Source organism: Bremia lactucae, linkage group LG5 (genome assembly GCF_004359215.1).
Source record: "Bremia lactucae strain SF5 linkage group LG5, whole genome shotgun sequence".
NCBI lineage: Eukaryota > Oomycota > Peronosporomycetes > Peronosporales > Peronosporaceae > Bremia > Bremia lactucae.
Genome location: NC_090614.1, coordinates 3,651,599 through 3,667,434, shown reverse-complemented (window position 1 = coordinate 3,667,434; position 15,836 = coordinate 3,651,599).

Here is a 15,836-nt window from a genome sequence, read left to right as displayed (position 1 = left end):
CCTCGGCGACAGCTTGGTATAAGCCGTCGGCCGAGAGGACAGATGCCACTCCTATGGAGTTGGGCAATGCAGACGTGGTCTGTTTTAAATGCGGCAAGCGCGGCCATATGATGGCTCGCTGCTATGCCAGGGTCCCTGCTGGGGCAAAAATGCCCAGCAAGAGGACTCCCTTCCCAAAGGGCGATGGCAAGAACCAGCGTGCGAGACGCATGAGTTCTGCCTCGACCACTGAGGGGTCGGGAAATGCAGGAGCGCAGTAGGGGCGGGATGCCCTACTGACGCGGACTCTGAAGCTACCCCTAAGTTCAGAGTTGTCGAACAAATGGGTAGCATAGTCCCTGAGGTCTCGAAATTTCGGACCTCAACCCTGCTGGTCTATAGCGCTCATGTAAGAGGCTATGACCAGGTGATGACCCTCCTAGTGGATTCGGGTGCATCACAAAATTTTGTGAAACTCGCGGCTCTAAGAAAGAGACCGGCGATGTTTGAGTCGCTTTGCCAGGATGGCAAGCGAGAAGAGTCAACATTTCGTTTAGCGAACGGCGCGCTTGCTAAGTCTGAGGGAGTTCAGGTAGAACTCGCCTTCAGCTTTAGTGACTTCTCTGGTAAAGAGAAGTTCACAGTGCTAGGAATGGAGAGTCCGTATGACCTCATCCTAGGCATGCCATGGTTGACAAAAACAATTATGGATAGACTGGTCATACTCACAGTTGCGAACTCTACGCAGGACACCGGAAAGGATGTGCTCCTGCGAGAGGCGTATGCAACTGATGTCGTGTCGAACCCAGTTGAGAGTGTGTTGACGGGATGTCAAACGCCACCATTTCCTACCCAGCTCGATGAGACTGAATTGGTGAAAAGGGCGATGACAAGTAGTCATGCGTCCGAATCTCCTGCAGAGAGCCGAGAGCCTGTGGCAGTAGACTGCGAGCTGACAGGAAGTAAGCGTCGCATGAACCGGCACAGTGCCAAGAGCCTGGTGCGGCTGAAAGGGGTGTGTTAGCCAAAGGAGCAACAGCGCCTGCTTTCCAGTCTAAGGTCGTAGTGACTCGAAAAACGAGCATCCGACAAATTGGGACAATCAAAGGAACGTCTAACGAGTGACCTTTAGATCAGATCCTATTAATGAGGACAGACCTTCGAACGAGGAGTTCGAGGCCGTCAAAGACAAAATTGCGGAGGCATCCTCAGTTGAGGTGCTCCGGCAAGTCTTTAAATCTGCCGAGGAGATAGTAAATCTCCCGGAGATGTCGTAAAAACTGTTCCTTGACGAATTAAAGGAAGGAAAAATTCACATATTAACCACACCAGTTCCAGAAGAGAACCTCGTGGACTGTTTCTCGTTGTCCACAATGGACGTCCTTTCTTTGAAATTATGTGGAAACATCGCGATATATTCTTAGAAGAAGTGCCGAGCCGCCTAGGGGCATCAAATACGAAATTGACCTCGAACCTGGCACCAAGTATTGTACGACCAGGCAATGGCCGTTGCCGAATGTCGATTATATCGATGAGCTCTTCGACAAGCGAGTCAAGGCGGGACATGTGCGTGAAAGCAAATCGCCTCACTGCAGCCTAAATTTTTGTGTGCGTAAAGCCACAGGTGGATGTCGCGTGGTTCATGCTTACAATATGCTGAACACGGCGACCATATCGGCACAAACGCCAATCTCGCGGAAAGATGTTTTGTTGAACTCCACAGGAAAGTCAACTATCTTTCTTCCGCGTTGGATTTGAAGGTTGGCTACTTTCAGGTACTCATGAAAGAGTCAGATGAAGCCAAAATAGCTGTAAGCACCCCAAGTCGTATGCTTTGGGAGTGGCTTGTGATGCCCCAAGGTTTGAAAATCGCACCAGCGATATTCAACCGAGTGGTGGCTCACATGATGCGCCAGTACCATGCATACATATTCCATTACTTTGATAATAAATTTGTGCATAGTAGCGCCGAGGACGGGCTGAGCGCAATAGAGTCGCACAAGCGTCATTTAGACGCTGTGTTGCAGACTTTAAAGGACGCCCAATTGTACGACAACTTACAAAAGTGCGTCATAGTGGTCCCTGAGATACCTGTGCTAGGTTGCATCGTAGGTACACATGGTGTACGAGCAGACCCAGACAACGTAAAATCAGTAAAGGAATGTCCAATCCCACAGCATGTGAAGGATTTGCGCCAATTCCTAGAGCTCGCTAATTACTTGCATAAATATAGCAAGAATTATGCGGAGCAAACTAAACCATTATCTGATCTCTTTAAAAAGGACACAGAATGGGTTTGGTTAAAAGAACAAGAAGATGCGTTCACATCAGTGAAGCAATCTCTTGTGGAGGCACCGGTCTTGGCATTGCCAGACGCGGATAAGCCCTTTAGCGTCGTCTGCGATGCAAGTAATTTTGCAGTCGTCAGCACGCTCATGCAGAAGGATGACGACTGCGTTGACCGTGTCATCTCTTATCAGTTCCGGCTTTTGGAAGCCGTGCTACTGATTACCCTTTGCATGACAAGGAGCTACTTTTAATAAGGTATGCTCTTGTAACATTTCGAGTACACCTATTGGGCACCGAACCATTTGTAGTTTATACGGATCAGGCATCTTTGCGGATCGCAACAGACTCACCGCACCTCTCGCATAGAATAGCAAAATGGCTTACATTTCTCTCTGAATTTAACTTTAAAGTTAAAATTAAGCCAGGTAAGTCGAATGTCTTGGCTGACGCGTTATCAGGCACAGGCAAGACACCAGGAAATTGTGTCTCGTGCCAAGGCACAAGTTAAGCTGTCAACATTGGCAGCCATGAAGGCATACCACATGACGAATTCATTGGCCTCTAAAATAAATGAGAGCTACAGTCAGGACGACTATTGTTGCCTGCTGTTGGATCTTTTTGGTGGACAAAAAGTAACCCTTCCATCGCACCTGAAAGCTAAGCTGAATCGCTATAGCTACAGCGATGGCCTGTGATGGCATCACCTGTCACCTTGTGATTCATTAAGAATCTATGTGCCTCATGACACAGATCTCAAGCTGATGATCCTTCGCGCGCTCCATGATGCGCCATCTAGTGGGCATCTGGGCCGTGAAATACATTTTTAAAAGTATCTATGGAACTTTGGTTGCCACACCAATATCGATGAGTGTCCTACTATATTCGCTCTTGTGAGCAGTGTCAGCGCCTTAAGCCTACACCGCCTAACAGTGCGCCGCTGAAGCCGCTACCGATTTTAACGGATTGATGGAAGTCAGAAAGTCTGGACTTCATGTTTGGACGGGGTAGTCGTCTTTGTAGACAGACTGAGCAAAGTGGTGCATTAAGCCCACGAAAAACATCGATCACAGGCAAGGAGGCAGCTTACTTGTTCGTAAATCATGTTTATCAACTACACGGGATGCCCGAGTCCATAATATCGGACCGGAATCCACGTTTTACGTCAATTTTTTGGCGACATGTGTTATAGCTGCTAGGTAGCAAGCTCCACATGTCGACCGCAAATCAATCATCAGAGCAAAAAGTTTTCTTTTCTGAAGTTTGCTATGAATGACAGAAAAGGAAAATGCTTGTGTCGACGCCAGCACGGATAAGACGCCGTTTTATATAATCGGACTGCTCCATCCTCGGAAACCAGTCTCGTTTTTGCGCAGCCCAAGTCCTTGTGGGGTAGGGCCCTTCACTACATTCGGTGCGAAAGAGGGACAAAGGCTCGTCAATATAACGATGACCCGTGAGGATATCATTTCAAAGACAGAAACTTGCCCTGGTGACCCTGCTGGGTTGGCAGTGGTCAGTATGGAGTCGCGGCGTGAATGCATGTACTCCCAAGCAAAAACGATATTTCGTTATTTACAACTACGTCCTTTGACCGACCTTTTGGCGGTGTCAAATGCAAGTTAAATGCTTGAAGCGGGAGCGAGGCTCAACGCTTTGTGGATGAGTGAATAGCCATCACGCATAAAGTCCGTTACGTTATGGCAAACGCACACGATTAACAAAAAGAAAATGCTGACCGAAATGGTCGCAAAAGTAATGAACGCTATAGAGTGGGGAAAAGGTACTAGTAAGGTCTGCTACCCTACCAACTTATGTATTTTCGGACTACTTGGAGGTACTACGTAGTTATTGCCGCGTTTTGTTGGACTGTAAACGGTGGTAGAAGAGGTAGGAGATCTAAATTATAGGCTCACCCTTCTCCTGTATATATAATATGTATATGCGCCCCGTATTTTAAGTGAATCGTCTGAAACGGTATAAACACCCAAATGAAGTCAGATTCCCCCATCCGTCTAATGAGACCGATGGTGACGCCGAATGTAAGTCGAGCGTTGATCGGGTGACGGAGACGGAGACGGTAAAGGTGAAAAACTTTCAGCCGAATGCCTACTTCTACCACAATAAGGACTCGGGAAGCGAAGGATACCACGCGAGTAATGCCGTTACCTCAGGATCAACTTCTCCGGGATGTCAAGCCGTAGTTTTAGGCGCTCATAAATCTGACGATCCTTCGCACGAACATCCTAAAGATCCGAGGTCAGTCGCAAGACTTGACCCTCGAGAAAATGCAAGTCATTAGCTAGCATTGATTACGTCCCTGCCCTTTGTACACACCGCCCCGTAATGAAAGCGGCTTATTAAAATTTGTTTTTACTGCAATATGATAATTGGTGCATCGTAGGCGTTGTTAACACTATCTTCAAATTTGTTTAAGTTTAAATTTAAAGATGTCTTAATGGCAAGTCGCTGCGAACTGCGATACGTGATACGAATTGCAGGATTCCGTGAGTCATCGATATTTTGAGCGCACATTGCACTTCCGGGTTAGTCCTGGGAGTTTGCCTGTATCAGTGTCCAAACGATAAATTTGGCTTTCTTCCTCTGTTTTGTCGGTGGAGGAGATGCCAGATGTGAAGTTTCTTGCGATCGGTCTTCGGATCGAATGTGAGCCTTTATAAATGCACGAAATGTACTTCCTTGCTCAAAAATCATGGTGTTACTGATTCGGAGGCAGTCATGTTTAGCCGGTCGGCAATTAATATGAATGCTATAAATGAACCAGAATAAGGTTACAATGTAGCAAAGGCTGAATGAAAGGACTAGATCAGAAAAGCATATTTTAAGAGATGATACAAATTGATATCATTGAGTAATTTGATTCAGACTTGAGACAAATCTCACCAGTTTCATTTTAAAACCAATAACCCGGCGTGCGGACATAGTAAGGATTGACAGATTGAGAGCTCTTTCTTGATTCTATGGGTGGTGGTGCATAACCGTTCTTAGTTGGTGGAGTGAGTTGTCTGGTTAATTCCGTTAACGAACGAGACTTCCGCGTGCTAAATAGTTCCGCTTTTCATTTTGGTAGGTGTGTGGACTTCTTAGATGGACTTTTGGGTGATTAAATCAAAGGAAGTTAGAGGCAATAACAGGTCTGTGATGCCGTTAGATATTCTGGGATCCCCAACGCGTCGTTCAGCAGCGATTTGCGCCTGCGACTGAACGGACGCAGGTAAGGTAGCCGCGATTAGGTGGGCAAGATCGCCACTCCTATCGGGCGCTGCCTGCATTGATAAGTGCGGGTGATATTTAATGCTTTCTTGTTGGAAGGTTGCTCGCCCTCCGCTCCATGAGGCAAAAAATATCAAATCCTTGTCCAGGAAAGGGATGATTCGAAGAGTTTCGACTCTTGGGAACCGATCGATACCCTACGTATTAACGTGTTCGGCCTAATTAATGTCTATGAACAGGAGAAACAGCCGAGGCGTCTCCCTTAGTCTCCAATAAACTAGCAGGAGCAGCGTAGTGAGATATAACACGGGTACAGTACCGCCCATGATATCTTTCACATGCAAGCGGCAAAATTAATTCGCTGCGACCGCTGTTTCACCGCATCGTAATGCGGTTGAAAAAGGCGCATGAATTCCACCTCACATTGGTCGGGCAGTTCATTTGTACGCAACACGACCGGGATCGGGAAAATGCGCCCAAGCGAATACCCCTGAACTTTCGATTAGTTATAGAAGCTATAATAATTAATAGCGTCTTGAATAGCGCGCTCGAAGAGCGACATCGATACGACTGGCTTGTGACACCGACTGAGCACGTTCACGTGTCGCCGGCAGAGCCTCACACTCAGGCTCCTCAACGTCAGAACCATTATGAATAATGGTCTGATCATAAGACGTTGTGAATTTACCCAACGGAGAAGCAGCTGCGCCTTTATGGACAGCGCTCTCAGTAATGGTCGCTGCGCTAGCTAGTGCAGACAACGAGACAGCATTAAAAAACGTTGTTTTCTTCATGTTGCGAGCAATAAGTGAAGTTTGGATGGGCAATAAAGCGTCATCATCCTTCCTCATTAGCTCCCTGAACTCATGGCAGCTATGAGGTGATGGCAGCAGTGTCGACTCATTGAAGTCATTAATGAGCGATGGGGCTACATCCTCACTGTGAAGGTGGGATGGATCATTCAGCCCAGTTAACAGCGTTACAGCAGCATCAGTAGCTGTTGGCGTTTTTACTGAGGCACTAGGCGCCGGCGACATGTTAACACGATTTATACGGATGAAGGCGGAATGATTCAATTGATATGGTTTACTCTGTGCTCACTATGCTACCGTTACTGTTATCAAGTACTTTCTCTTCCATTATTTTCAACATATAGTCAGACGAAATCACGTTTATACACAAGCCCTTAGAAGTGACAGCCGCTCTCTTGCACGCATATTCAGCTTTCTGCAAAGCTTAGCTGCGAGCTCTCACCCTTTTTGACAACAGTTTAGTTTGTGGTAGCCTTGGAAATGAAATAGCGAGCAAATTTAGAGTACTTATATTTAGAACATGTTATCTGCTTAAATATGAAAATGCAGGTTAATGTTATTTAGCAACGCAAAGTGACACTAAGACTTTTCCTTTTTGCTGTTATTCTAGCTATAATGTAAATTGGATTATTATTGTGATGGTGATACAACAATTTATGTAGGTGGACACGTCTATCGCAGCCACGTTCTGCTCGAGCACACGCCTTAGCACAGCGAGGAAGCGGTTTGACTGTCTTCTCCCAAGTGCAGTGAGTTTGTTGGTGGGGATTAAGCGACCTCACCCAACAAGCTATAACTTTAGTATAAGTGATGTACGGGAGCGGTAATCTGGCTCCACGTGAGCACTTTCGCACTAGGAAGTAATTTTAATCTGATTCGCATCTAATCGAATATTTTTATTTTAAACAACCATTGATGTCATCTCTGTAGATATGAACTTATATGTATTGCGAGCGTATTATTCTAGATACCTCGTATCTTGGATGACGCAAGCTGTCATCACGGATGACGCTAGGCGTCATCACGGAAGATGCTAGGCGCCATCCCCTTTAATGTGAATGCACCTTTTTGCATCACAATTACAAGGGTGGGTCACATTGTGAACCACTCCCAAGTTATAGGCCTAATTACTTCACTTCACTAATTGCCCATCCCTTTAAGAACACAAATCTTATTTAGTGCGGATGATGGAACATAGATTGACTTTAGCCCGTTGAAGCATTTGTTCCTTTAAAAACAAATTTACATTCTTCAAAATCGTCCTAACGAGAGAGGAGCAGCGAGCTGCTTGAAGCGCCGATTTAGTTCTTACAGTCACTCTAGCGACCTGTGTGCACATACACGGCGCCAAACAGACCACCTTAAAGAGTCCAAGCTGGTGGAACGGCTGCGAAGACAGCCACTAAACACGCACGAAGTGCACGCGTCGACATACCACAGCTTTTCACATGCCCGCGAAGCCATCTTCATATAGGCGAAATTGTGCGTCGAGAACAAGCGATCGCGTTCCTTGCACGCATTAAAATTGCGTGGACTGATACAAGAGGTGAAGCGCCGATAAGACTTGAGGCGGCGTCAAGTGCTCGGCGATGCTGGATCGGGTAACGCGTTCAAATAACAGAAGCGACGCGGAGCTCTACGACTCAGCTATATTGATGAAAGGCTCTTCAGCCAGACAGTGGTAGCCGTGTGATTCTGTGAAACTCAACCACTTTATCCAAAGCTTTCTTTTGACGACCGCTTGATACTGATGTTTATGCTGATGTGAGAGCAATTGACATCAAGCACATCTTCAAGAACGACGATTAATAACGCGATGGCGCCGGGGAAGTCATCAATAATTTGAAATACAGGGCAGCTCCTTTAGCTTCAAGAAGCTTTTGATGAACACTAGCAATTAATTGTGTTTACAATTGTAAGAACTGCGTAATCGATTCTGCTCACGTTCACGAAATATTGGGCTGTACATTGTCATCAACGTAACGGGCTAAAGTTGCCCATGTCACACGATCCCATAAAGTACACTTTATGTATTTTTCGGGATGGTCGATTACTTCATGTGAGGTACCTAGACCTGCCACCTGGGTGCGGTGCACATAAATAACTGCCCTTGTGTATTTGATGCACATAGGTGCATTCACATAGGAACAAATGACGGCTAGCGTCATCCGTAATCCGAGGTACTATCATATAATACGCTCACCACGTAGGGGTGTACATCTATTGAAATGGCATCTATTGATTCGTTAGTTTTTGTTATTCGATTAAGTACAAATCAGTCTGAAAACTACTTCCTAGCTTACAAGTGCGGATGTGAAGCCGGTCACACCACTTTTAACTGTGCTAAGGTGTGTGCATAAGTAGAGCGTAGCTGTTATGCTATAGTAGCACCCGTCTATACTTGGTAGCCTTTGATGTCCTTCCCACGACCCGTCTCTCTAAGCGTGTCAGTGAGGATGAGCCTCACTATCGATTGGACTCATTTCTCACACCTTTCTAACCATCATCGGGAGGTGTAAGAGCGTTTGGTGCAGGGACTTGAGAAAGAAGCCCTGGTTAGGCTCTTAAACAATGCTCTTGAGCAACATGTTGCTCAGTTAAAGCAGTTTGAGGCAATTGTGCTCGGACAGCGAAGAGCCGCGTCCGAGACACAAAGCTATGCTGTGCATGAGTCCGTCACTAAGACTCAGGATGAGATTAGGCGTGAGCAGGCTCAGAGCAAGGCTCTCAACAGGACTGGTGATATGCTTTCCGCTCGGCTGCATCAGCCAAGGTCCATTCGGATAGATCCGCCCAAGTTCGATAGAGCTGCAGTGCACACGATTGTACACTGGCTATTAGCCGTGGAGCAATGTGGTGTGGCGCAGCAACATCGAGGACGACAGCTGGATGGTGTCGTACGCTATGTCGCATCTGCGCGGTAAGGCCTCAGAGTGGGCTCACTCGACGCTTATGGCGGACAGAAAAGTGTTCCCTTCATGAGCGATCTTTTCGACAGAGAATCGCGCCATGTATTAGCCTTCAAACACCGAAGTGTTGCTTCAGGCGCGCTTCTTTGCAGCGCGACAGGCGAAGCGGCCCCTGCAAGAATATGTGCAGGAGATGCGCTCGCTGTCGACGTCCATTACCGTAGGTCCGAGTCCGGAACACATTAAGGTGCCCACGTTCATGAATGACTGCGGCACGTCCCATCGTGACAGGCCGTTTTAAGAAAGTGCCGTCGATGATGGAAGAGACAATCCAGTTTGCGTTAATTGTGGAACATTTCTTCAACAAGGCCTCGGCGACAGCTTGATAAAAGCCGTCGGCCGATAGGCTGGATGCAGCTCCTATGGAGATGGGCAATGCCGACGTAGTCTGCTACAAGCACAGCAAACGCGGCCATACGATGGCTCGCAGATATGCCAAAGTCCCTGCTGGTGCAAAGACGCTCAGCAAGAGGAATCCCTACCTAAAGATGATGGCAGGAACCAGTATGCAAGACGCGTGAGTTCTGCATCGACAACGGAGAATTCGGAAAATGCAGGAGTGCAGTAGGGGCGGTATTTCCTACTGACGCGGACTATGAAGCAATCCCTAAGTTTAGATTTATCCAACAAATATGAAGCATTGACTTTGACGTCTCGAAATTTCCGACGCCAGCACTTCTGGTGTATAGCGCTCGAGTGCAAGGCATAAATAGCTAATGACCCTTCTCGTGGATTCGATTATATCACAAAATTTTGTGAAAATTGCGGCTCTAGAACAGAGACCGACAATGTTTAAGTCGCTTTTCCAGGATGGCAAGCAAAAAGAGGCGACTGTTCGTTTATCGAACGGCGTGATTGTAAAATCTGAGGGATTTTAAGTTGAACTCGCCTTTAGATTTAGTGGCTTCTCAGTATCGAGAAGTTCACGGTTCTAGCTATGGAGAGTCCGTGTGACCTCATCCTACATTGCGTCAGAAAAGTCATCCTCCGTGGCTACGAGCTGTGAATAATAAATCATCCACATACGCACTGACGATACTCAGATTTTCTTCATCGTTATTAGAGTGCATACACGCGTCTCACAAGCAGCAAGTAACTTCATTTTTCTGCATATTCGTTCTCAGTAATTTGTCTTAAGCGTAGAAAGACTTTTAAGGCCAGAATGCTATGTTTTCGGATCCTGTATTACTAAGTTAATAAAACATAATGCCTGAAACAATCATCTTTTGACGAACGGCAATAAAATCTTCAAATATTAATTGTCTGTCTTCACGTATGCAATGGGAATGTCACCATGCCTTGCTGGTACCCCCCAGCGCGGCGAATGTACTAGTATGATCGTAACCATACTTGAATCCACCACCGCAGCAAATGTCAAGCCACACTCGACGCCAAAGACCTGCTCTTTACCGTAGGAGAAGAGCCTAGCTTTAAAACTCTCAATTCTCCGTCTTCATCCCGCTTCGTGTTGAACACCCATTAAGTTTGCAGCACGTGACTTCTTGTTGGCAAGAGTTCTAACTTCTAAAAATGGCGGGGCGCTAGCTACCAGATTGTCATCCCTTTTGTCGTTCGATTTCTTGTTATAAATGTCTGCTTTACCATTTAAACATTTCCGCACGCGAATTCTATCTAAATAAATATTTGTTACATTTAAATACGTAAGTGGGAAAGGTAAAAGAGAGAGGTCTTGACGGACATGCGGATGACCGACTTTAAGAAGCTTAAATATCGTACAAGTACGAATCTGTTCCTTGCTTCGGAGTACCACTTAAATATAGGTCGAATTATCATTGAGTAATATTATAGGTATGGAACCTAACACTATAGACCGATATTAAATGACTTACTGTATACCTACTGAATGTGATAGGTTGCCCTATTACGTCACCCCCTCTTCAAGTTGCATTACCACAGTTAAAGCGCCGATCCTAAAATGTTTTGCTATTTTAGGATCGGCGCTTTACGAGAATTTTAGCGGTATAACGTCGATCCTGCTCAGTTACTCATGCTGGCAGTATGGACCTCGACCGTGTACGCCGCGAATCTCAACTAAGGTCATCAGGCGATAAATCGAAGAGAGGAGGCACTGCGAGTCGTTCCCTTGTATAATTTTGTTGGTGCTGATCAACGCATAAAATCTAAATCCATGAAGGCACTCTTCGAGCGATACCGTACAACGAGAGGCAAAGCGACAGATAGCCTATTCTCTGACGACGCGCTGCAACAATCTTGGTATGCGCTCATCATATGCTAGAATCTCATTCGACGTAAGGAACATTCCTTCCGTCCTAGTTGAAACATCGCGAGAACGGACGTGACGAGCGCGCTATTGGCGATTTACTCCATCAGATTTGTCTAAGTATCCCACCGGCTGCTATGTGATTGTTGGAATCGCTAACGCAGCCGTGATCGACGACCATACTGCGCATATGTTCCCGATCACTGTAATAGATTTCAGGGTCGCTCTTGTGATCTTTGCCGGTGAGATGAAGCTGCTCGCGAGCGCCACGGCTCGCGAAATCGTGGGTGGGAGCATCAGCATCGGACGCATTATTTGTCTTCGCATTTGACCCATTGTGCACCAACTGGTCGGGAACATCCTGAGCCAGTGCACCTTGAGGCTTCCACGTATCGTCAGCAGGCGAATTACCCAACCGACGAACTTTGTTATGCTTCTCGGCTCGAGGATTCGTGGGCGCCGAATCACTACTAGGTACCTGGCGAGCAAGAGCGGCAATCTTTGTGACCGAGGATACAATTGTCGATCCAGCGTCGAGCACACGATGCATCGACCAGTCATCACGGCGGAAGGTCTGCGATGATGAGCGTCGATTTACACAAACGGGTACCCAATCATTTGAACGAGGAGCTGCGCTTTCTTCGAGTTAAAATCAAAGAAGCAACATACGGACTTCTAGACGCTTGGGAAGTGGCCGAGAGTGCTTGTAATTGCGCGGCTGCTGCGATTGAGGCCGCTGAACGGACTCGACAGGAGGCGAAATGTGCTCTAAAAGCGTAAAATTATCGACAGGAGACAAAAATGGATATATCGCGTCAAAACTGGTTATGCCGTTGGCTACAAAATCAGCGTCGCAGGGTGTATCGGCAGCAACCTTGTCTGGAGCATAACCAATCATCAAACGTTTCGGCGCAAAACCATCGGAAGATAGTCTCCCACCAAGCTTGAAGACCGAATAATCTTGAACTGATAGAGCAAGAAGCGCCAGAACGCGATGATGCCTCGCGTTTTCGACAAAAAAATAGCGTCAACCCGGTTGACGCATGCTTGGCATCGGTAATGGTGATTTGTTCAATTTGAAGAAACAAACTCCACGACGAGAACGATGTTGCGTAATTGTGCGAGACATTTGGTAGCACTTTGTTTACACGCCATCCGTCTCAGGGTGTGCCGCCGTGGACATTAACAACCGGGTGCCTAAGAGCTAAAACAATTCAGTCTAGAAAGCGGCGGTGAAACGTCCGTCGCGAGCTGAAAAGTTGGACTCTGTCAGATTTGTGATTAAATCGATGAAGGTTCTGCGATTCTCTTCGCAGAAACATGCGCGTAGAACGAGGCAAAAGACACCATTTTGATGAATCGGTCACAAGGACATTAGACGCCCGTGAATTTTTGTTAATCGACCAGAAGACCAAAACTGAAATTCATGCTGACTGAACGCAAAGCATCCGTGGCTGTTGAAAACGGTCGCAAAGGTGCTTATGAGGACGGCGCAGGCTTCACACGTCGGCAAGTTTCAAAAGAGCGTTCCTGTTTTTGAATGTACTTATACATTCGCGGTCAGAATGCAACGCGAGATATGGCCTCGAACGTCTTTATGCGAAACAGATGACCACCAGTTGGGCTGTTGTGGAACTTGTGAGCTAAACGACTTCGAAGGTTGTCATCAGCGTAGATGAGAACACGCCGAGATTCGAAGACGTCCGTCGTATACGTCATCTGTAACGGGCTAAAGTTGCTCTAATGTTTCACAGTCCCCATGAAGTACATTTGGTGTACTTAAGGGAATGGTCAATTACTAAATAATTGTAATTAGACCCAGCACTCGGGTGTGGTGCACATTTGTGACCAACCCTTGTGGATGTGATGCACATGGGTGCATTCAGATTAGGAGGGATGACGCCTAGCGTCATCCGTTGCGCGAGGTATCTAGAAAGATACGCTCGCAATACATATTAAGTGTTATCTATAGAGATGACATTTTAATTGGTAAAAATAGGTCTTTATATTTAATACGATTAAATATAAATCAGTCTGAAAACTACTTCCTACTTGATAAGTGCGCACGAGAAGCCGGATTACCGCTCCTGTGACGACTCTTAATCACAGTACTTAGTGTGTTGGGTGGGGTCGCTGACGCGCCCACCACAACAACCACACTGCACGCAAGTGAAGCAGGTTAAACCGCTTCCTCGCTGTGCTAAGGTGTGTGTCTAAGTAGAGCGTGGCCGCGTTACAACGTGCCCGCCTACACTTGGTAGCACTTGAAATCCTTCCCACGACTCGCATCTCTGCGTGTGTACTTGAGGATGAGCCTCAATATCGATCGGGCACAGGTGGCAGGGCTTATGGCACAGGGATTTGGTGAACAAGCCGTGGCCAGGCTCCCGGGTAGTTCTCCTGAGCAACATGTTGCTCAGCTGGAGCAGTTTGAAGCATTCGTGCTCGAACAGCGGAGGGCCGCGTCCTAGGCACAGGGCCATGCTGCGGCGAACTCCGTCACTATGACTCAGGATGAACTGAGGCATGAGCAGGCTCGGAGCGGGCTCTCAACAGGACTGTTGATATGTCTTCCGCCCGGCCGCATCAGCCGAGGCCCATTCGGATGGACCCGCTCAACTTCGATGGAACTGCGGCGCACACAATTGTCCACTAGCTTTTAGCCGTGGAGAAATGCGGTGTCGCCCAGCTCATCGAGGACGACAGCCGGATGGTGTCGTAAGCCATGTCGCATCTGCGTGTTAAGGCCTCAAAGTGGAATTACTCGGCGCTTATGGCGGACATAAAGGCGTTCTTAACATGGGCGATCTTTAAGAAAAAGATTCACGCCATGTACCAGCCCCCGAATACAAAGTGTTGCTTCAGGCGCGCTTCTTTGGAGCGCGACAGGCGAAGCGATCTCTGCAAGAGTATGTGCCGGAGATGCGCTCGCTGTCGGCGTCCATTGCCGTAGATCCGATTTCGGAACACATTAGGTGCCCACGTTTATGAACGGACTACGGCATGGCTTATCGCGACAGGCCTTTTTCAGAAAGGTGCCGTCGACGATGGAAGAGGCAATCCAAATTGCCTTGGTTGAGGAGGAATCCTACAACAGTGCCCGGGCCATAGCTTGGTATAAGCCGTCGGCCCAGAGGTCAGATGCCACTCCCATGAAGTTCGGCAATGCAGACGTGGTGGCAAGAACAAGCGTGCGAGACGCATGAGTTCTGCCTTGTAATTTATCAAGGGCATCATTTTACAAAAGAAATGCAGGAGCGCAGTAGAGGCGGGATGCCCTACTGACGCGAACTCTGAAGCTATTCCTAAATTCAGAGTTGTGGAACAAATGAGTAACATAGTCCCTGAGGTCTCGAAATTTCAGACCTCAACCCTGCTGGTCTATAGCGCTCATGTAAGAGGCTATGACCAGGTGACGACCCTCCTAGTGGATACGGATGCATCACAAAATTTTGTGAAATTCGCGGCTCTAAGAAAGAGACCAGCGATGTTTGAGTCGCTTTGCCAGGATGGCAAGCGAGAAGAGGCGACCGTTCGTTTAGCGAATGTCGCGCTTGTTAAGTCTGAGGGAGTTCAGGTAGAACTCGCCTTCAGCTTTAGTTACTTCTCTTGTAAAGAGAAGTTCATAGTGCTAGGAATGGAGAGTCCGTTTGACCTCATCCTAGGCATGCCATGGTTGACAGAACACCAATTATGGATAGACTGGTCATACTCACAGTTGCGAACTCTACGCAGGACACCGAAAAGGATGTGCTCCTGCGAGAGGCGTATGCAACTGATGTCGTGTCGAACCCAGTTGAGGGTGTTTTGACGGGATGTCAAACGCCACCAATTCCTACCCAGCTCGTGGAGACTGAGTTAGTGAATAGGACGACGACAAGTAGTCATGCGTCCGAATGTCCTGCACAGGCTCTCAGCTCTGTGGCAGTAGACGGCGAGCTGACAAGAAGTCATGCGTCGCATAAACTGGCACAGTGCCAAGAGCCTGGTGCGGTTGGAAGGGGTGCGTTAGCCAGGATTGCAACGGCACCCGCTTCCCAGAAAAAGGTCGTGGTGACTCGAAGAACGAGTACCCGACAGATTAGGACGATCAAAGGCACGTCTAAACGAGTGACCTTTGGATCAGTCTCTAATAAAGAGGACGGGCCTTCGAACGAGGTGTTCGAGGCCGTCAAAGACGAAATTGCGGAGGCATCCTCAGTTGAGGTGCTCCGGCAAGTCTTTAAATCTGCCGAGGAGATAGTAAATCTCCCGGAGATGTCGTGGGATCTGTTCCTTGCCGAATTAAAGGAAGGAAAGATCCACGAAATAGTC